We start from the raw sequence: 22,423 nt of genomic DNA on the forward strand, positions 1-22,423 counted from the left end.
GTCTTACTCTTTTGCCCAGGCTAGAGTGCCATGGCATCACTCTAGCAACCTCCAACTCCTGGACTCAAGTGATCCTCCTGCCTCCACCTCCCCAGTAGCTGGGACTACAAGCACCCACCATTATGCCCGGCTCAGTTTTTCTATTTTTAATAAAGATGGGGTCTTGTTCTTGCTCAGGCTGGTCTCAAACTCCTGAGTTAAAGTGATCCACCTGCCTTGTCCTCCCAGAGTGCTAGGTTTACAGGCATGAGGCACTGCCCCCAGTCTCCTGTTAAGTTTTTTCCTGTTCAAATTTTTGGGTTATTTTACTTTTAACCTTTTTTGTTGTCTCAGTGCCCATAGCACAGTGGTTATGGCACCGGCCACATACAGCAAAGCAGGCAGGTTCGAGCTCAGCCTGGGTCAGCTAAACAACAATGGCAACTGCAACAAAAAATAGCTGGGCATTGTGGCAGGCACCTGTAGTCCCAGCTACTTGGGAGGCTGAGGCAAGAGAATCACTTGGGCCCAGGAGTTTGAGGCTGCTGTGAGCTGTGATGCCACAGCACTCTATTGAAGGCAACATAGTGAGACTATCTCAAGAAAACAAACAAACAGAGAAAACACACACACACACACACACAAATAAGCCAGAAAACTTTTTTGTTAAAACCCAAGACACTAACACACATGTAAGTCTAGGTCTACACAGGGTTGGATCGTCAGGATGTTGTTAGGAGAGCAGAATTTTCAGCTCCATGGTTATCTGTGGGACGCGTGCACACGCACTCCATGGACCAGAACATCGCTGGGCAGCCCGTGACCGTGTATTTACCAGCTTTACAGCAAAATCTTGGCATATCCTAAGCACTTGATTCAGCTGTTTTTTCCCACTTACCTGCCTGGGTCTCTGCCAGTGAAGTAGCCTTGTTGTTCTCCTTCCTCTCTGCTCTGCCTCCTGCAGTGAGGTGGGGAGAAATCATGACTAAACCAAGTCGCCCAGTGGGTGTGTGGGGAAGGAATTCTTTCAGTGTTCTGGAATGCTGTCCTTGGGATCCAGCCACTTCTCTCAATGGGGACTCACAGATCAAGAGGGTAGTAGTATAATTATCTCCGCTACCGTGAAGCCGCTGAAAAGCACTCACTGAATCTGGATGTGAATTTATTGTGAAATGTAACAAAGGAAAAATCACCTCCTTCCTTCCCTTTCTTCTCTTTAGCTGAAAATGCATTTTAAAAAGGTTTTTGATTAGGATAAAGGTCCGGTATCTCATGTACTGTTGAAGGGCCTAGCCTTCCTGGTCTGGAATGTGAAAATGCCTTCCTGAAGCACACGAGGTGCCTTTGCTGTTCACACCCCTTTGTGGGGCAATCACGCTCTCATTCTTTGTTTGATAACCAAAAATAAAACAGCTCAAAAGAAAAGTACAACAAATTGTGGTGACCCAGAATTTGGATTACTGGGAACTTCTCACTCAGTCGATCGCGCAGTCAATCTTACTGTGTATTTATCATCATCTGTTACCCACTATGGTTTACCTCTTCAAGTGTGCTTGTCTTGCTACATTGACTATAACCTTTATGCAGATGCAGATACATTTTTTGCATATGAGCCACAGAAGGTGGTGAACTCTCCTAAAGAAGAAATTCTGGAGGTAGTTGCAGAGGACTGAGTAGAAAGACTGGTAAATCCAATTCTATGATTTTTTTTTTTTTAATGTGAATATGGTTTTGAAAATACTTTTAAAGCAGACTATTTTGGCTCTGTTTCTAACTAGTTGTATGACCCTGGGCAAGTTAATTTGGCTCTTCTTTATGCAAGTAGTGTGCTGGTTTTTTGATATCTAGGATTTCTTCCACGTTCAAAGTCCAGTGATTAAGTAAAATAAAAAGACTGACCAATTGGAGCTACATGGTATTTCTTTTAACACTGGCTACAACAACCAAAAGCCCATAAAAGTTGCTTTTTAAATTCATTTTAAAGATTGATATGCCTGGTCCTATTTATCAGTTTCTGATTCAGTCTAAAGTTTGGCCTCAGGAAGTGTATTTTTTAATAAAAGTCCCCAGAATTCTTCTGATGCACAGGAAGAATGGAGAACAACCAATTTGCTGTCAGTGTCTCTAAAATTAGGAGAACAGCAGGCCGCAGTGGCTCATGCCTGTAATCCCTGCACTCTGGATCTGATCGTTTGAGCTCAGGATCGTTTGAGACCAGTCTGAGCAAGAGTGAAGCACCATCTCTACTAAAAATAGAAAAAATCAGCTGAGCGTGGTGGTGGGTGCCTGTAGTCCCAGCTACTCCGGAGGCTGATGCAGGAGGATCTCTTGAACCCGGAGTTGGAGGTTACTGTGAGCAAGGCTGACACCGTGGCACTGTAACTTGGGTGACAGTCTGAGACTCTGTTTCCAAAAAAAAGAACAGCATGAGTTCCTGAGAATTTAGGAAAGTTCTAGAATTTTTTTGGAGACAACTGTATATGTATCCAAATCTTGAAATTGTAACATAAACATGTTCACACATTCTTGTACTTAGCAGCTCTTGGGGTAAGAGTGTCTGATCCAATAGTTCCTTCTAGGACTCTGTTTTCATAAACTTCTACTCATCAAATATATCATGTTGCGTCTGATAGGAAATTTTGTTAAGATCCAGAGACATAAGAATTTGTGTTGAAACTAAGAAATAATGAGTTCCCCCCTCCCCCCATCCCCTTGCGAGGTGGGGAGGCTTTGGCTGTATTTACTGAGATTTGACCTTTCTGATAGGTTTCTTGACTTCTTTGGAATGCAAAGTTGAGGATACTAATATTTGCCACCAGGTAATATTTATTTAGTGATGTGAGAACCTAGGGCATTAGTTGACTGCAAGTGTGATTATTAACAGGACCCAGGAAAACGCTATCAGAAATAATGGCACCTTTGTTATCACAGTGATCCCCCCCGCCCCCCTACCCCAGTGGCACTGAAGGAAAAGTGATATTTGTTATCAAATCAGGCAGGGAATTTGGAAATGATAAGGAGTTAGAGAGGCTGCATTCTTTGTAGTATCTCACTCCTCTAGTCACAAGTATCTTTCTCCCATGGAAAGATAAAAACACTTGACCAGGGCCGTAAATTCGCTCTGTCTTCTGTCACCTGGGCCTTAGGAAGTCTGGAATAGCCTTGACCTCCTCCTGTTCTCCTTTTATTGAAAGGATGCTTATTATGTGTTGATAGTGTTAGGAGGACAAAGGAGAACAGCACAGACATCAGATTTCCCAGGAAAGGAGGGTTCTCGGGCCTTTGGGAGGGCAGAAAGGTATATATACTTTTTGTTACTGTGGTGGAGGTGGTGATTTCTCTCTCTCCCCACAACTTACAGAACAGCTTTGTGCATGGAATTAATTGTTAATTGCCAAGAGTAAGAATTACAAACACCCCAAATCTCCCAACTTTTCAGTGTTTTCTGATCAGATTTCTGTTCTTTGCTGTTGCTTGATACTTACCGGGACTGCTCCTTGGTGTTCTGGCAGGGGTACCGTCATCGCTGGCTCCAAAGATGGAAATGGGTTGGGTAAAAAGAAGTTAACTTTTTTTTTGTTTGAAAATGCTTAAATGATGTTTTATGGCACCCCTGAGCTACAGAATACTTGGCAGATGGGTATTTCGGTGTGTGTACAGAGACTAGTTTTTGAACTGGCAGATTTGGTACACAAATTACTGTCTCACTATTCATAGCAGAAAATGTTATTTCTGTAGGTCATGGGCAAGTCTGTATTATAGGTTGGCCTGGAGAAGGGCACAGTGGGCCGGTCCTGCTTGTCTCCAGTCCCAAGCTTCCTGTTATACTGTAGTTGACCTGAAACTAGCAGCTGATATGACATCATCTTGGGTGTTGCTGGCACATTTTTTCTTTTCTCAGTAGATCTGGACTAAATTATTTTTCCCTTTCAAGACACAAAACAAAGAGAATCTTGGCTTGCATTGCATACCCTATAGGTATGTCTGGCTGTTCCTGATGAGTGAGGTATTGTCCTCGGTTTCCCTCCTTCCAAGGAAGTGTCTGTTGACACAATATGCTTTTCAATCATCTTTGTTACAGAGCAGTCTGAGAAACCTTTAGGGCAAGTCGGGAAAGCCCCCTTATCCAAAGCGGCTTCTTAGCCCCTGAAAGACAGGCCCAACCAGACACGGCGGTTCATATTTCTGGATTTGCAGAGATTTCTCCCGTGATAATGAAAGCCTTCACAGAAGAGTAAAACGTTTTATGTGGAATTTATGTTAGGTGAAGTGAACAAAAGGCACCGGCTGTCACTTTCCAGCTGAGTTCCTGTCTGGACATGCCAGCTGTGGGGTACAAGGCCCCTTTGCTTAAAGCAGAAACTGAGAGGGAAGGAGCAGGTCAGCCTCAGGTACTGGGGGACTCCCCAATTTGATTTCCCCATTTTCTTTCTCATCAGGATTTTTATAACACTTTGTTATCAAAGGCTTCTGCTAAAAAGGCCCCTAAAAGCAACAATTTCAGATGGGTTTATTTTTCTGGAGGCTGGCATTGGTCAAATACTTCTCTGGAGCTTTGGTCTGGTGCCTCTCACGCCTTATATTGGCTGGGAAGCAGCTAAAATGTGCCAGGCTTCTCCTGGACTTCCCTCTCCTCACGTCAGTCCTTCTACCAGGAGTTTTACCCACTTAAAGGTAAACTGTCTGGACCTGTGTGTCCACCTATAATCACAAGGAGGGGCTTGTCATTCTTGCCTCCTCCTCTAGTCCTATGTTGCCTTCTACAGATATCAAAAACCAGTGTAATTTGTTCTTACCATATTAATTTTGTTTTTTTTGCAGTTTTTGGCTGGGGCTAGGTTTGAACCCACCACCTCCAGCATATGGGGCCGGCGCCCTACTCCTTGAGCCACAGGTGCCGCCCACCATATTAATTTCTTAATTACTGTGTTTTATCCTTGTCCTATCTGCTCCAGGAAGAGTTAATAACTGATTTGTGGCTTACAGATATATTCCCAGAAAAGCATAGAGGAAGGAAAAGATGTGAGTGAGAAATAGAGGAGACATGTGCTGAGGGTTTTGATGAGAACTTCGGCTGAGGAGTGTGTGCCGGGCTGGGGTTCTGTTTCATCCGCTGTTGGAATCCTACCCAGGCTGGAGTGGGCAGGAGGCAGGCCTGTTTCTCATTTCGCCTTCCAGAAGTGGAGTCAAATGTGGATGGTAGAATGTTGCATAATTGTTGGCTTTTGTGATGATCGCTTTAGAACAGTGGTGTGCTGTTCTAAATGCTTTGAAACAAAAGAAAACTTTAGATAATAGTTAAACTTTAAGTCAGTTTTAGATGAGTGCTTCTTGCTAAGGAAGTATATTTTATAATATAGTAAGGATGATAAGAATCAATTTTCCATGTTTGATATCGTCCACCTCCAGGGACTTCAGCACTCCTAAACCTTTACCTGCAGTCTCTCTGCTCTCCTAAAATCGATATTCCTGTTTCCATGGTACAGTGCTGCTTTAAGTCTCCACCTAGCTACCCAGGACGTGCACCACATCAAACATGGACACAGTCAAAGCTTACCTAGTTCCTTCCTTACCCAACTTTTTTCTCTTGTCTTCCCTAACTTTAGATTATCATCCAAGAGGAAAGATGGGACCTACCTTCTCCCTCACAGCCAATTGGATCACCAAGTCTTGTCCATCTTACCTGCTAAATATCCCTAGAATCAGTCCTTCTCTATTTCTGTGACTATTGTTTTCGTCTAGCTCCTTTTCATGTCTTGCTGGGCAACAGCAGTAGATGATACCTGGCTCTGGAATTAGGATTTTTAAGGAAATTTCTGATTGCTTCTTTCCCCTATCTCAACGTCTCCAGGGTGTCTAACACCCTTCCCAAACTGGCTTTACCAAATCCTTCTCCCATCTTTCTCCTCTTCAGCCTAAGGCGCCCTAGTTCTAGTGTTACTAAGAAATCATGCTCTTTCCTCTTCAGTGAATGGATTCATCCTTCTCTTATCTCGTTCCTTCCTTCTGAAGATCGTCCTACCCACTCAGAAGCCTGCCCCCAAGTGTCTTCTCTGGGAAGCCTCTGTCATTGTACCTTGTCAGTGGCCCCTTTGTTATAGCAGAATTATTAAATTGTTATTGTTGTTTATGTGAATCTTGAACTGGGTATTTCTCAAGAGTGATGACTGGGTAATGTCTGGCACCGAGTAGACCGTCAATAAATATTTGTTGAATGAATGTCAGTTAAAGATGGAGGATATGGTTACATATTTTTTTCTTTTCATGTGGGTCACAGTGAAAAATGCATTCTTTATGTCCATGGTTAATGTTCACACTGTTTCGTTCTTGTCATATTTTTACTTTGTCTTTAAAATAACTACATCGGTACCTATTGGAGATGAGAATGGAATTTGAACTTAGAAAATTCAGAGACCCTGGCATATTTTCATATTAATATTTAAAATATCGGCTCGGCACCTATAGCTCAACCGGCTAAGGCGCCAGCCACGTACACCTAAGGTGGCAGGTTCGAATCCCCAGCCCGGACCCGCCAAACAACAATGACGGCTGCAACCAAAAAAAAAAAAAATAGCTGGGTGTTGTGGCAGGCACCTGTAGTCCCAGCTACTTGGGAGGCAGAGGCAGGAGACTCGCTTGAGCCCAGGAGTTGGAGGTTGCTGTTAGCTGTAATGCCAGGGCACTCTACCCAGGGGGACAGCTTGAGGCTCTGTCTCAAAAAAAAAAAAAAAAAATTTAAAATATCAAGTTATACCACAAACAACTCCTTTGCTTGACATATTTAATAAATCTTAAGCCTGACCTATGCCCTTATTAAGTCAGACCTTATTTTCTCAAGGTTAGAAAGTCTCCTGTCTCAAGTGTCCAATAGTAATTCGCATTTCAGAGACTAAGAGTCTTTCAATCATAGAGTATCTAAAGGGTGTCGTAGTGTCAAAGGGTAAGAGGCTGGAAAACCCGGGTCAAGTCAAGGAATATGGAATCTCAGCAGTGATGTTTTATAGCATTAAATGAATGTTGCTGTTAATAACGAATTGCGAGCTGCTTAACGGAAAAACAGGAGAAACATGCCCTGTTAAAAATAGCCATTTTTAAGGAACTTATGAACAGTTAGTTAAGAAATAGCCATTTATTTAGCGTGAGGTCTCAGTTCTAGAGTATGGATTGAGTAGTTCCTAAATGTTCCACACCAACATTGGCCGTGTCACAGTGAGCACAGAATCGCTCTAACTTGCGGTTTCTGAATAACTTGAGTAATTCCATAAACTTAACTCACTCCTTTTTAATATACAATGGAATTACTTACATATAATTGCTAAAATTTACAACATTATAATAATACATATTGGTGCGACTATTTTAAAAGTTTACATATTGATTTTTAATTTTCAAATACTGTAGAATGTCCATAGTTGACCACCTCCTGACGCTGACTACCTCCTTAAGTTGACCTTATTTTTATAGACCAGACATGCACATATCTGAACAGTAGACTATGTTGACCCCTCCATATGTTGGCCAGTTTGTTACAGTCCTGTGGGTGGCCACCTGACAGAGGTTCTACTGTCCTTGGTGATTTTCCTATTATTGACTTTTAGTTTAGTTGGGTTATAGTCTGAGAACATTCATTCTGTATCTACCGTCTTTCAAAATTAGTTGAAATTTTTGTTTTCTTCTTGTTTTCTTTTGTACATGACTCAGGTTATAGTCTGTTTGTCAAATGGTTCATTTACTTTTAAAAAGAATGAGCATTTTGCTGGTTTTGGGTGGAATGTTCAATTAAATCGAATAGTTGATATGATGTTCAGTTCTTTGCTATCTTTATCAATTTTGTGTCTGTTAGTTTTATTTGTTACTGAGACTAGAATGTTAAAGTCTCTGACCATAATTACAGGTTTATTTATTTCTTCTTTTATTTTTAAAATCAGTTTTGTTTGGTGTATTTTAAGCTCTCTTGTCGTACATATACGTATATGACTGTCCTAACTTCTTATTGACGTGAATCAATTCTTTTATCATTATATGGTATCTCTTTTTAACCTGGTAATTTTCTTTGTTCTGAAATCTACTTTGTCAGTTATTAATATAGCCACTTACTCCACTTTTCTTTTATATTCTTTAAAAATAATCTTTATCTTGAGATAATTGTAGATTTACATGCAGTTGTAGCAGTAATACAGAGAGGTGACAGCTCATAAAATAGACTACAGGATCGCACTCAGGAAATTGACATTGATATGATATACTGATCGGTTGTACTCAGATTTCCCTAGTTTTACATGTTTACTTGTGTGTGTCTGTGTGTTCAGTTACATGTGACTTTGTCATACAGGTAATTTTGTGTATCTAACATTACAGTGAAAGTACGGCACAGTTTTTTTGCCTTAAGGATCTGCCATGTTGCCCGTTTATAACCGCAGTCATCTCTCTTTACCCTAATCCCTCAACTATGGAAACCTCTAATCTTCCTTTTTTTTCCACCATAGCAGAGAAAGGCTTTATTTCACATAGAGCTCAGCAGGGAGAAATTTCTCAAATCCACCTTCCAGAGAATTGGGGGAACAGGCTTCTTAAAGACAGTTTGGTGGGCAAAGGGTTAGGCAGTCAGGGTCCACTACTAGGCTGGTTTGGGGGTGGAACCATCAGTCCTTTGGTGTGGGCCACCGTCTGAGTGGGTAGCAGTTTCTTGGGTGGGGTCCCAGACCAGTTGAGTCAGTTCCTTGGTCTGGGTGGTCAGTCAGCCTAATAGAATACAGGGCCTGGCTTGGCGCCTGTGGCTCAAGTGGCTAAGGCGCCAGCCACATATACCTAAGGTGGCGGGTTTGAATCCAGCCCAGGCCTGCCAACCAACCATGATGGCTGCAACCAAAAAAAAATAGCCAGGCGCTGTGGTGGGTGCCTGTGGTCCCAGCAACTTGGGAGGCGGAGGCCGGAGACTTGCTTGAGCCCAGGAGTTGGAGGTTGCTGCGAGCTATGCCAGGGCACTCTACACAGGGGGACAGCTTGAGGCTCTGTCTCAAAAAAGAGAATGCAGGGCCTGGAAAAACTATCCCTATGTTCCAAACAGGTGATGTTTTCTCCAGAGAAAAGTTAAGAATCTTATACCTACCAGCTGTCCCCTCTAGAGTAGCACTCACAGAGAAGCAAACAAGGGGACAGAGGCCACCTGTTACCAGGCAAGCAAGGGCACAGTAGCTGATTATTGTTGTTATTTTAGCTAGGCCTGTTCCCTCACAGAGTTTTGGGGCCCTTCCTCTAGGTCTCACCTTACACCCCTTCATCAGTCTGTAAGGGCAGTTTCAGTGTCACCGTCAACATACATCTTTATTTCTATAATTTTGTCATTTCAAGAATGTTATGTGTAAAAAAAGAATGTTATATAAGCGGAGTCATAAAGCGTGTGACTATTTGGGAGTGGCCTTTTCCTCCTTGTATAATTCTCTGGAGAGTCCTCTAACTTGTGTATATCAACAGTTTCTTTGCAGTTTTATTGCCAAGTAACATCCCAAGGTTGAGTTTTTTGGAAACTTCCAAACTGTTTTCCAGGCTTGCTATATCATTTTCTATTTCACCAGCAGTGTATGAGAGATCTAGTTTCTCTGCATTCTTGCCAGAATTTGGTTTTGTCACTGTTTTAACTACGCTGATAGGTGTGTGGTAACAGCTCCCTGTGGTTTGAATTTGCATTTTTCTGATGGCTAATGATCTTTGAGGATCTTTGCATGTACTTACTTGCTATTTGCATATCCTCTTCCATGAAATGTCTGTTCATGTCTTTTTTGCCTACTTTCTAATTTGATGGTTTTTTAGCTTTCTTTTAATTTTAGTCTGCATTATATCTCTTTTTTATTATCTCTTATAAGAATGTTTATATTTGAATGGTGTTTCTTATAGAATAGTAAAGTTACGGAACATTAGTCCAGTCTGACCATCTGTTACTGTTGTATCACATCCTGTATGCTTAATATGATCATTGATGTATTTGGATTTAAATCTACCATTCCATTATTTCTTTTTTTTGTTTTTCTTTTTCTGTTTTGCTTTTCCTGCCATAGTTTAGGTTACTTGAACATTTTTATTGGGCCATATTAGTTTAATGTGATTTTGACACTGTTATCTTTGTGTAGCTTTTTAAATGATTGCTTCATGGATTATAAAATACACTCGGCCTCTTTTTATAGTTAATATATAATCACTTCCTTTTGGATGCAGAATTGTCATCATTATAGGTCGCTTAGCACTCTCCCCTTTATATCATTATTGTTTCATACAGAACATCTACATGCATTGAAATTCCTATTAGGTACTTCTTATTTTGGACCATCCAACATGTTTTAAATAACTAAAAATGAGAATTCTCTACTGTATTTACCCAGATAATTACCATTTCTATCATTCTTCTTTTGTATGTGTTATTCATGTTTCCTTCTTGTATTATTTTTCTTCTGTCTGAAAACTTCCTATAGGAATTCTTTTAGAGCAATGATTTTGAAAGTTTCCCTTTACCCAAGAATGCCTTTATTTTACCTTTGTCTCTGATGGATGTTTTTACTAGATGTACAATCTAGGATGACAGATTTTTACTTCAGAAATTTTATGTTACTTTCTTCTGGAAAAAGAGATCCACAATCATTTCAGTTATTGTTTCCTTATATGTAATATCATTTTACTCTGGCTGCTTGAAGATTATTTCTTTGTCTTAATTTTTTAAAAAAAAGATGGTAAAATGTATCTAACACATTACTATTAACAAAGTGTTCTTAGTTTTTTGCAGTTTTTCTTAGCATGAATTTCTTTGGATTTACCCTGCTTAGGGTTTGTTCAGATTCTTGAAACTATAGGTTTACTATGTCTTTTTGCCAAATTTGGCAAATATTACACTATTCTTCAAATTTAATTTTAGCACACATTCTTTCCTATTTCCTTCAAGGACTTCAGTAACGTTGATATTAGGCCTTCTGTTATAGAATCACAAGTTTTTGAATCTGTGTTTATTTAATTCTCAAACTTTCCTCTCTATTATTCAGTTTAGACAATATCGATTGATTTGACTTCAAGTCCAATGACTTTTTCCTCTGTTATCTATATTCTGCTCTTGAGTTTATCCAGTAAATTTTTAATTGTGATTGTTGTCATTTTTATTTCTAAGATTTCCATTTGTTTCTTCTTTGTACTTTCTATTTCTTTGATAAGACTTTTTATTTTAACATTTATTTCAAGAGTGTTTATGATTGCTTATTTGAACATTTATAATAACTGCTTTATAAAATAATAACTGCCTTAATGTTTTTACCACATAATTTTAGCATCTGTATATCATGTTACATTGGTATCTATTGATCAGCTTCTAGTTTGAGTTGAAATTCTCATGGTTCTTGGTATGTTGAGTAATGTTAGAATTTCTCTTAGGTATTTTGAAGATTATGTTATGAATCCCAGAATTGTTATTTTATTCTATGGAAAATGTTGATTTCTTTTTATTTTTTTTTTTAAAGCAGGCAATTGACCTGGTTAGGTTCAGGCTGCAAGTTGTAACCCTCCTTCAGTAGGGTCTTTGAGTATCAGATTACTTTTCAAAGTCCTTGTAGTACTCTTGGGTTCCGTTCTGGGTGTTTGCCCCCTAGTGGTCAGTCTGTGGTCTGGCCTGTGCAGTGGTCCATCTGTGAGTTCACCTCTCAAAAGTCTTTGGTATACTTTTAATAATTATAATCTGATCGACACATTTACGGTTTGGTGATGATCCCTGCGATGGAACTTTATGGGGTCACTTTCCTGACCTCCTCCTTCTCTGTACTGTACTTGGTACTTTTTACCTCCTTACGGCTCTCCTTTTTTAGTTTCCTAAGCTCTACTGTGATCTTCCTTTTGGGTCTTTCTCTGGATTCAAGCAGCAGGAAAGAAAAAAGTGGGAAAAAAAAAAAGCAACATGGATTGGCCTTATCATATATGTACTTCTGCCAAAGGCAGAGAGAAATTCCCCTACCCCAGAGTTTTCACTCTTACCGATCCCCATTGCTGGTCACTGCCCTAGCGGTTATGGAATTGCCTGGGACTACAAGCAGGAACACTGACAAAAAAGGGAAGAAACAAAGAACAAAATCCAAGATTTCCCCCTGTCTGTGAATGTTAGCAGTGCCTTCCTTTGTTGCCTGAGTCAGAACTAGCTGGAGCTCTTTCCTTTACCACAATGTTCATTTCTAGGTTTCCAGCCGTGTTAAGTTGTTCAGGCCAGCGGCTCTTGCCAGAAAATAAGTGGTAAATCCACCACTCTGTTGATTGCAATTTTGATTATAGTTGTCTTCTCATTTTTCTGATGCTATTTACTTTTCAAATTTTTTCCAGTAGCTACTTAATGTCATCTGTTCAGGCTTTTAGTTCTGTTCAAGGCAGAGATGGGTGAAGTGTGTTTACACCATCTCATCCAGAAGAACAGCAGTCTGAGCTAATCTTCACTGATTTCGCATGTAGGAAAAGGCTTCCTCCCTCCCTCCCCCACAGTAAAGTGGTTATGCATGTAAGTGGGAACTGTAGTCACTTCCATACCTGTTCATGAGTCCTGTATGGCGTCTAGGTGGAAATCTAGGTAAGATGACAAAAATTGGAGAAAACATATGATCAGTATATGTGTATGTGCACATACACACTCACATAAATATATGTCATGGTGATTTTAATAAACTTAATACCAGTCTAATTCTCCATTGATCATATCATTGTCCTCAACTCGAGAAGCATCAGCTGTACTAGATATGTTATTCCTAGTGTTAGGGCTCTTTTAGAATTTGTCTAGTAGGTTTTCCAGTCCTCACTGGAAGACCCCTCCCTCCCCAAATATACGTTATTCCTATTGTGAAGGATAAACCTAATTCAAGATGGTGTGAATTTCTGCCAAATGTTGGCGATTAAAAACTTTAATTTTTCGTGGCACCCTGTTTTATACTCTTGGCAATTAACAGAGAGGAAACTCATAATGATGGTCAAAAAAATAGCTAAAAGGAGTTGATGGTAGAGTTAGAAGGTTACCCATGTTCTATGGTAATATACAGCCTGTTTCCGGAAGGTTCCAGAGAAGAGACTTTGCTGCTGGGTGATTCTGAGTCATGGGTCAGCCAAGGAAATGGACCCTATTTATGTATTTTAAATGGAGAAGGTGTTGATATGAAGAATTAGGTGACAGTTATTAAAAGGCCTAGGGGAATGGTAGGAGTGGTAAGGTTACTTAGACTGGGGGCTGCAGGGAAAATGACCTTGTGCCAGCCTGTGTACCATCTGCCCCAGCAGGACTTACTGAGTCATTACGGGGACCAAGGGCCTGCCTGTGCTGCTGCCTGTCTGGGAGCTTGGTTGTAAAACTGCACAAATCTGCTCCAACTATTGCTGCTAGAGTCAAAACAAGTGTATTCTGCCATCTTCCAGTTTCATGCAAGTGCTTTTCATCCAAAAACTTAAACTGGGTTGGGTGTTGTGGCTGATGCCTGTAATTCTAGCACTCTGGGAGGCTGAGGCAGATGGATTGCTTGAGCTCAACAGGTTCAAGACCAGCCTGAGCAAGTGCAAGACCTCATCTCTAAAAGATAGCCAGGCATCGTGGCTGGCACCCGTAGTTCCAGCTACTTGGGAGGCTGAGGCAAGGGAATCTCTTGAGCCTAAGAATTTGAGCTTGCTGTGAGCTATAATGCCATGGCACTCTACTAAGGGTGACAAAGTGACACTCTGTTTCAAAACAAACTAACAAACAAAAAACCCCTAAACCAACGACCTTGCAGCCCAAGAAATCTAAGAAATACAGTGTCTAAGCTTCAACCCCCTGTAATGTGTCACATCTTAGAAAAATAGGTATGTGCTAATTAACATAAATGCTTAGTTCTTTGACATCTTTTTATTTGGTGTAAATTATATAAGGTGCTGTCTGGTAAACAAGAGTCTAGGAATAGGTTTTATGTTCTTTTATAACCCTACAAAACATAGCACAGAGCCTTGTGCTTGCTTTGTCTTCTTTTCATAGAATCGTGACTAAAACAGCAAGCATGCCTAATCCCTACTTAGTCCCAAAGCCATCAGTTAAAGAATGTGGGGCTTTCTCTTCAGTCCCTGAAGCAAAAGCTAAGGAAACTTCACACTGTATTTTACGGGATTCCAGAGCTGGCTCATCAGTATATCACACATTTATCTACTTTCTAAAGAATATTAGATTTTTCACAAGATGAGGAGTGTAGAGGCACAATTTATGTAGAAAGGTCATTTCTTAGTTACCCAAGTGATCTCATATCTACTGCCCAGGGGAACTTTTTTGTGGTGGTGTGGTACATTTTTTATTTAATGAAACAGGAGAAATTTCTGACTCACCCTCCCAGATTAGTAAAAAAAGATCAAAGCATTCTATAACAATAATAATACTCTTGATTTTTCTTGTCTAAAGATAACATAATGAAAAAGGTTTTTTTTAAAAAAAGAAAAAAATCACATAAAACCCAGTGACTTAAATATGTGGAGATTTTGGCATATTTCCACAGGGCCTGTTTTCAGGCTTTATCTTTTTTAGACGATTGCATCTTCATGAGTGTACTTTTTATTGCTATATGATATTTCACTAATCAGATACATCATAACTTACATTTACTTATTGTTGAACACTCCTTTTTGCCATTCTAAATAATGTCATATGATATAGTGTGTCTAAAACTTTTCCTATTTGTGATTATTTTCTTAAGAGAAAGTTTAGGACCAGAGTTTTGGGGATCATGTAAATAAAGCATTTGTTTCTCTTTATATTTTAAGTAACTTTTCTTTAATTAAAGTGTAACATAGATGCAGAAAGGCGTGCACTGCAACTATACCTCAGTGGGTATTTATAAATTCTCCGACAGACTGCAATCAAATCATTTCCAGCACCTCAGAAACCATTGTCATACTCAGCCTTGGATTAGTAATTTGCCACATTTTGAAGTCTATATAAATGGAATATTATGACATATCCTTTTTTTGTTAGGCATTTTTTTTTTCACTCAACATCATGTTTGAGAGCTTCAAAGATACCCCGCTGTAGTTGTTTTAATCACGATATACAACTTTGTAATGTGAATGTAGATACTTCATCCACGCTACCGTAAATGGTCATAGGCTGTTTCCAATTTTTGCTATCACAAATGGTGATGCTATGAACGTGTTGGTACACATCTTCTGATGCATGTGTACACATAGTTTTGTTAGATATACACACTGTGATGCAAATACATGTTGTCTAGGAGCAAAATTGCTGGGTCATGAGGTAATCATCTGTTCAATCTTTTCTTCCTTCCTTTTTAATTTTAATAGATTGAGGGGTACAAGTTTAATTCCAGTACATGCATATATTGTGTAGTGATGAAGTCTGGGCTTTCAGGGTACCCATGGGTAATTTTTCATCCCTCGCCCGCTCCTACCTTATCCCCATCATACCGCTCTGTGTGCTCTTTTGTAGCCGCGAGTAAGCTACCACTTACAAGTGAGAACATGCGGCATATAATTTACTGTTCGTGAGTTACCTCACTTGGGATAACGGCCAAACAGATCTTGAAAGGTAGTTGTACCCTTTTAAACTACCACTAAGTAGATGAAGTTTTTCATAGCTGTACATCCTTGCCAGCACTTGGCATTGCCAGTCTTTTTCAGTTTAGCCATCTTGGTGGGTGTGTAATAGTATCTCATCATAGTTCTAATTTTTATTTCCCTCTTGTGAAGTTGGCAGCTTTTTCTTATGCTTAGCAGATGGACATTTGGATAGTCTCTCTTTTTTAATATTTATTTTTAATTAATACATAATAGCTGCATATATGAAAATTTGATACATTCACGTATGTGTGTGTGTGTGTAGACGTCTCACTCTGTCACCCAGGCTAGACTGCCATGGCTTCAGCCTGGTTCACAGCAGCCTCAGACTCCGGGGTTTAAGCAACCCTCCTGTCTCAGCCTTCCAAGTAGCTGGGACCACAGGTATCCACCCTGACATCTGGCTAAGTTTTCTATTTTTAGTAGAGATGAGGTTTCCCTTTCACTCATTCAGGTCTCAAACTCCTGAGCTCAAGCAATCCTCCTGCCTTGGCCCCCAGAATGCTAGGATCACAGGTGTGAGCCATTGTGCTTGGCCCATACTTTGATATATTCATAAAATTAAATTGAGGTGGCTATCCTCTTTGTAAAGAATTTTTTCAAGTTTTTTGCCCATATTTTTTATTGGATTTAATTTTTCTTTTTGACATCTAAATTGTTTGTTAGAAGAAATGAGTCCTTTGACACTTGTGTGAGTAACAAATATCTTTGGCCACTTGATGGATTTTTTTGCTCTCATGCTGGTGCTTTTAATGAACAGAAGATAATAATATCGGCTCAGCACCCATATCGCACAGTGGGTGCAGAGCCAGCCACATACACCGAAAGTGGCTGGTTTGAATCTGACCTGGACCAGCTAACCAACAATGACAATTGCAACAAAAAATAGCTGGGCATTGTGGTGGGTAGTCCCAGCTACTTGGAAGGCTGAGGCAAGAGAATCACTTAAGCCAAGAAGTTTGAGGTTGCTATGAGCTGTGATGCCACAGCACTCTACTGAGATTCTGTCTCAAAAAAAAAAAGAAGATAATAGTATCCACGTAGTCAAATTCATAAGGCTTTTTTTTCATCACTTATGTCATTTGTGTTAAGAATTTCTTTTTAATCTCCAAATCATGGAGATAGTCTCCTGTTATTTTCTGGACGTTTTGTTGTTTTATCTTTCCCATGTAGATCTGTGGTTCACCTGGAATTGATTTTTTTGTATGCTATCAAGTAAATACGGACTATTTTACTTTTTTTTCCAGATATATATGAAAATTGAATCAATCATTTGTTGAAAATATCATCCTTTCCCAAATGCCCGGCAGGGCCACCTTCTTTTTAAATCAAGTCCCTGTGTACACGGGCTCCTTTTCAACATTCTCAACATTTTACCATGGAGCACGGATCCCTCTTTGTAACTTCTTTTTAGGGGGATTATTTCCGTTGCCTCTCCTCCCCGCTGGCTGGGCTGCATGCACTGATTGTCTTTGCATCCTTTTATTACAAGATTATAGTAGGAACACCAACAAGTGCTTCTCAGACCAAAAATATATGATGTTACCATTTCTACATGATTTTTTGGGGGGGGGGAATTAAGAATTCAGATTGTGGTTCCATATGTCAGACGTGACTAACATGGCAGGCTTCTTTAGCATTTCTAAAAAGCTTGTATGCTGTGATTTGTTTTCATTAGTCACTATACATATATTGACTCACAAATATTTCAAGCCTCTGTTTTGAGCTATTCGTCATTCATTCCTAATCTTTCATCAGAGCTGCCTGAAAATAAAAAGATAGATTGATTTAGGGCTGGGCATGGTAGTTCAAAAATAGACTAATTTAGCGCTGGGTGTGGTGGTTCATATCGTAATTCCAGCACTTTGGGAGGCCGAGGTGGCAGGATTGCTTGAGCCTAGGAGTTTCAGACTAGACTGGGCAGCATAGCAAGACCCTGTCTAAAAAAAAAAAATTTTTTTTTAATTAGCTCAGTGTGTTTGGTGCACATCTGTAGTCACAGATACGTGGGAAGCTGAGGCAAGAGGGTTGCTTGAACCCAGGAGTTTGAAGCTGTAGTGACGTGTGATTACACCACTGTACTCTAGCCTGGGCTATAGAGCCAGACCCTGTCTCTATTAAAAAAAAAAAAATTAACAAAACATTTAAAAAGAAAGATTAATATGATTTTGCCTTCCCTTCATCTCTTTTTACTATTTGTTTGGTCAAGGAGTTTATGGTCCATCAAATTATCAAAAGTGGAAGAGATGGGGAAAGTTGTGGAGAGCTGGTGGTATACGGAGCTGATGATCTGAGTAATCCACAAAGTAATTAACCTCTTCTTAAGTAATAGGGAGCCGGCTTTGAGAGTGGATTAGAATGCGAAGGATGGGTTTATTTTAGGAAATTGACTTTAAGATGATCCATTTTCCTTTGCTATATTTGTATCCTCTAATTTTGCTTTTGGAAACCTTCAGATGGCCTCTCTCACAGGGAGCATTAGTGTTTCATTTCTTCTCATATCCTGAGATGAACTTGTAGAAAATAAAGCTTCATCACAAACTTGTCTTGAGTCTGCTGCATTTGAAAAATATTTAGGAACAATAAAAAGAAAGAAGGATAAACAATGCACACAATGCACATAATGCACATAAAGAAGCATTAACATCTTTTAACCCTGCACTAGTCAGCGTGTGCCTGTGCATGCATATTTTTGTGAAAGGTTAACTAAATTGTTTAGACATTTCTAATGGCTGGACATCCGTCTGCTGTGCCCAGCTGATTAATACACTAGATTTCTGGAGAAAATTCCTTTAATTTCTTTTTATGAACTAAGAGTGGCCAATTTTGTGAAAGAAAATTGCTGTATGAAGTTCTTGACAACCCAGGGAGTTAAAAATATCAATTTATACAAGAAAAAAGAGCTCTTGGTTCTTTGAAACACAGTGGAACTTAGTTCTGTAACTACTATTGGTATAACACTGGCAATTTACAAAGCTGTTTTTCCTTTTGTTTTCTTCCAAACCCTACAGCCCTGTTATGAAGAGAGGAGAATTATGTTTTAAAAAGAAGGAAGCCGAGTCTCAGGGATTTCAAGGACTTGGGCCCAAAGGCATTCAACTCGAAAGCCGGTAATAATAACAGCTGCAGTTTATTGAGTGCTTAGTGTTTTCTGGGAACTTTTCTAAGTGCTTTATACATATTAAATTTTTAAATCTTCGCATTAGTCCTGTAAGGAAGGTACTATTATTATCTTCATTTTACCCATGAGGACACTGAGACACAATGAAATGAAAGAACATTGAAGATCCTAGTAAGTGCGGAGCCCAGATGTGCTCAGAGCACGGCCCCTACCGCTGTGCTGTGCCAGGAGGCCATCCACCCACGTTTCTGACTTTAAGTTCTGGACCCTCGCTACTTGGCAACAGTGCTGCGTGCTAATACAGCTCGCGGTGATGTCTACGGTTTGGGAGAGCCCCCTGTTCAGTCTTGGGTCCTGAATTGCTGTTTCTAGTCAGTGAGTTAATGTAATGGAGGGGATGGAAAGGTCCCTTGAGTTAATTTTAGTTCAAATGCAGCTCTGTTCCCCTGCGCAGGCTGTTTCCACTGTGCCCATGCAGTCGCGTCGCTGCTCTTCGGATGCTCTCCCCTTCGCTGCGTAGGTGTCCCTGCTCCTGCATCAGCGCTGTCCCTTTCCCAGTCTATCCACCTGGAAGGCTGCCCCTTGGATTGTACCTGTGCTAGTCATTGCCTTTCTCACTGCTACAAACCTCCTTGTTCTCATGGGGCGTTTTCACGTGGAATTCTCCTTCAGCTCCTGTATTCTCTGTGGCTTACACGTGTGGGTTCTGTGTTATGTTCTCACACCCTAGATTTCAGGCTGTGCAGCATCGACTTTCTGTCCTTGGTTTTCACCGTGTTTCTGAGTCTGTACTGGGAATCTTGATTTTGTTCCATGGTCTGAGTGTTAGTCTTTGAATTGTACTAGCTGCTTCTAGAGACTTTTTAAAGGGTCTCATTCCCTCAAAGGTGGTGTGTTCTCTCCAATTTTTTTCCTTTAAAATTTTCTTATTTACTTTTGGCTTTTTGATTCTCCATATGCATTTTATAATTGGCTTGTCATAATTTCTCAAAACAATGTTGTGATTTTTCTTAGCATTGTCTTTAATTTATAGGGTAAGGGGAATTAAGATTATTTTTCAATTTTGAATCTATCCATTCCTGAGTACAATATCTGTCTTCAGTGGTTACAAGTTTCTTTATTCTTAATGCAGTGACCTTATACACCTTTTATTAAATTTCTTTCTAGGAACCTTATATTAATACTATCGGTAGCTGTCATGAATGGATTTATTTTTTTATTCTGTTATCCTAGTGATTAATCTGAATTTTTCGTGTTCAGTGTGTACCTGTGCACCTTGTTAAAATTGTTTTTTATTAATTTTTAATACTCTGTTGAATTTTCTATGTAGATAACGTATACTAGCATGGACAATTTAAATTTTTTCATTTCTAATTCTTTACCTGTAACTATTATTATCACTTAATTTGTTTATTTCATTGGTTAGGACCTTAAGTACAATGTTGAATTAAAGCAGTTATGGGAGACATTCTTGTCCTTTTCCTGACTTTAATGTTTTATTGATAATTATGATATTTATTATAAATTGTTCATGTTATAATTGTAAACTTGAAATTTTTTAACTAAATTGTACCCTAAAAGGCATAAAAACACACATCAACTATAAATTCACCTTCTCTTATGAAGTTTTCAGCCCCTCATGATAATTACCACTAAGTGTGTGTTGTTTCTTTCGTCAGCGTACTTGTAGCAATATGCCTTCCTATACATACACATTCTGTACACATTTGCAAAATAAATAGAATATTTATATACATAGTAATTTTCACCTGTTTTTATCTTTTATAACAATAGAGATAACTGGCTTGATACAGTAGCTCAGGCCTGTAATTCCAGCACTTTGTGAGTTCAAGGTAGGAAGATTGCTTGAGACTGGGAGTTTGAGGATGTGGTGTGCTATAATTGCACCTGTGACTGGCCACTGCACTGCAGTCTGGGCAACATAGTTAGACTTGGTCTCTACAAAAAATTTAAAAGAAACAGGGCATGGTGGCATGTGCCTGTAGTCCCAGCTATTTGGGAGGCTGGGGCAGGAGGATCACTTGAGCCCAGGAATTTGAGGTTACAGTGAACTATGTTCATACCCCTGAACTCAGACTGGATGACAGAAGGGGACCTTGTCTCAAAAAACAATTGAGATAACTGAAATTTAGTGCATTTATAGAATTACTGTATTCTTTTTAATGGCTAAGTAACATACTATTGTATAGGGGTACCATCCAATCAGCAATTACTCTATTAGTGCACATTTTTTGGAGGGGCATGTGCAAACATTGCTGAATAAATTACCATTACAAATTTGAATTAATCTAAAAATGCAATGCAATGCTGATCACTGTGCACGTATTTACATATTTGTGTCATGTCTTAAGGAAATATTCCTCAAAGTAATGTCTCTAGGTAAAGGATAGCCAGATACACAAAGTAGAGAAAATGCCATGGTGAATCATGTATTTATCACCCAGCTATGATCAATTAGTGGTCCATCTAATTTCCTGTGCTAGCTGTAGTCAGTCCTCATGCTGTACATTAGGTCTCTGGTCTGACTTCCCTTTATTTGTTTTTTATTTATGTCAAAGGGAACATAACTGAAACCATGTGCTCTTTGTCCCCCACGTCCCCATTTCTCCCACTCTCCACCACCGCCAGCCACCTTTCTGTTTTCTGTTTCTGTATTTCAAGTGTCTTTTCTTTGGTTTGTTTGCTTTGTTTTGTTTTATTTTTAGGGTTCCATATGTAAGTGATATGCAGTTTTATCTCGTTCAGTGGCTGGCTTCCTTCAGCATACTGGCCTTTAGTTTCACCCAGGTTGCAGATGGTAGGATCACCTTCTTCTTCTTCCTTTTTTTCTGTAGAGACAGAGTCTTACTTTATGGCCCTCGGTAGAGTGCCGTGGCGTCACACAGCTCATAGCAACCTCCAGTTCCTGGGCTTAGGCGATTCTCTTGCCTCAGCCTCCCAAGTAATGGATCACCTTCTTTTTTAAGGCTAACAGTCCATTATAATCTTAGTCTCCTCTTGATTATGAAAGAGACTTCAGCATGCCTTAACTGTTTATTAAACAACTCCCTCATTTTGTTTTTTGTTTGCTAGAGTTTTAACTTTCTATTTTTAACATGAAAGATTTTGTTATTAATTTTTATTCCATTAAATTTGTATCTGATATCTCACTGGTATTTTCTTTTTTGCTTATTTTTTTATAGCCTGTGCTGTCCCTTGGCTTTGCTGTTTCATTTATTGAAATACATCCATTAATGTTTGCTTTTGTTTTCTTTTCTCTGTCAATGTTTCTTAGCTCTTTTTTTCCTTTTCCTGAGAGACAAATTATAAAAATTGTTATAAAACATTTGATATATACAAAGATATACAAATATACATATGTGAACACACATGCATACTATATAGGTATATTATGAACTATAATATTAAATGAATACTAATTTACTATAGAGTTTTTCCAATATAATTTAATCTACCTGTGTAAAAATCCCCTACTTCTTTCCCAGAAGTAATCACTAGTCTGAGTTTAGTGATTCTCACTTTTTGTCTTTAAAAACTTACATATTGGGTTTTTAAAGATAGGTTTCAGTAGTTTTCAAAATAAGTTTAATAGGTTAAAGATTTGCTTGTATTTGAACTTCATAAAAATATTATCACATCGTGACTTGCCCGTTATTCAAAATTATGTTTCTGAGACTTATCTGTGTCTTAGAAGGAACAATTTTTCTTCTGTAG

The 22,423-nt window shown here is 39.2% G+C and overlaps 1 long non-coding RNA gene and 1 other non-coding gene across 2 annotated transcripts in view; both read left to right on the top strand.

Moving 5' to 3' along the window:
* Nucleotides 1–22,423, top strand: part of LOC111724794 — a 136,088-nt gene that overhangs the window by 11,693 nt on the left and 101,972 nt on the right. The gene's annotated exons all lie outside the window — the stretch shown is intronic.
* Nucleotides 12,739–12,800, top strand: LOC111724817. The gene has a single exon (XR_002773036.1). It is a non-coding gene; the product is annotated as a U7 small nuclear RNA (small nuclear RNA).

Source organism: Otolemur garnettii, unplaced genomic scaffold (assembly GCF_000181295.1).
Source record: "Otolemur garnettii isolate 467f Iridium unplaced genomic scaffold, OtoGar3 scaffold00026, whole genome shotgun sequence".
In the NCBI taxonomy this organism is placed as follows: Eukaryota; Metazoa; Chordata; class Mammalia; order Primates; family Galagidae; genus Otolemur; species Otolemur garnettii.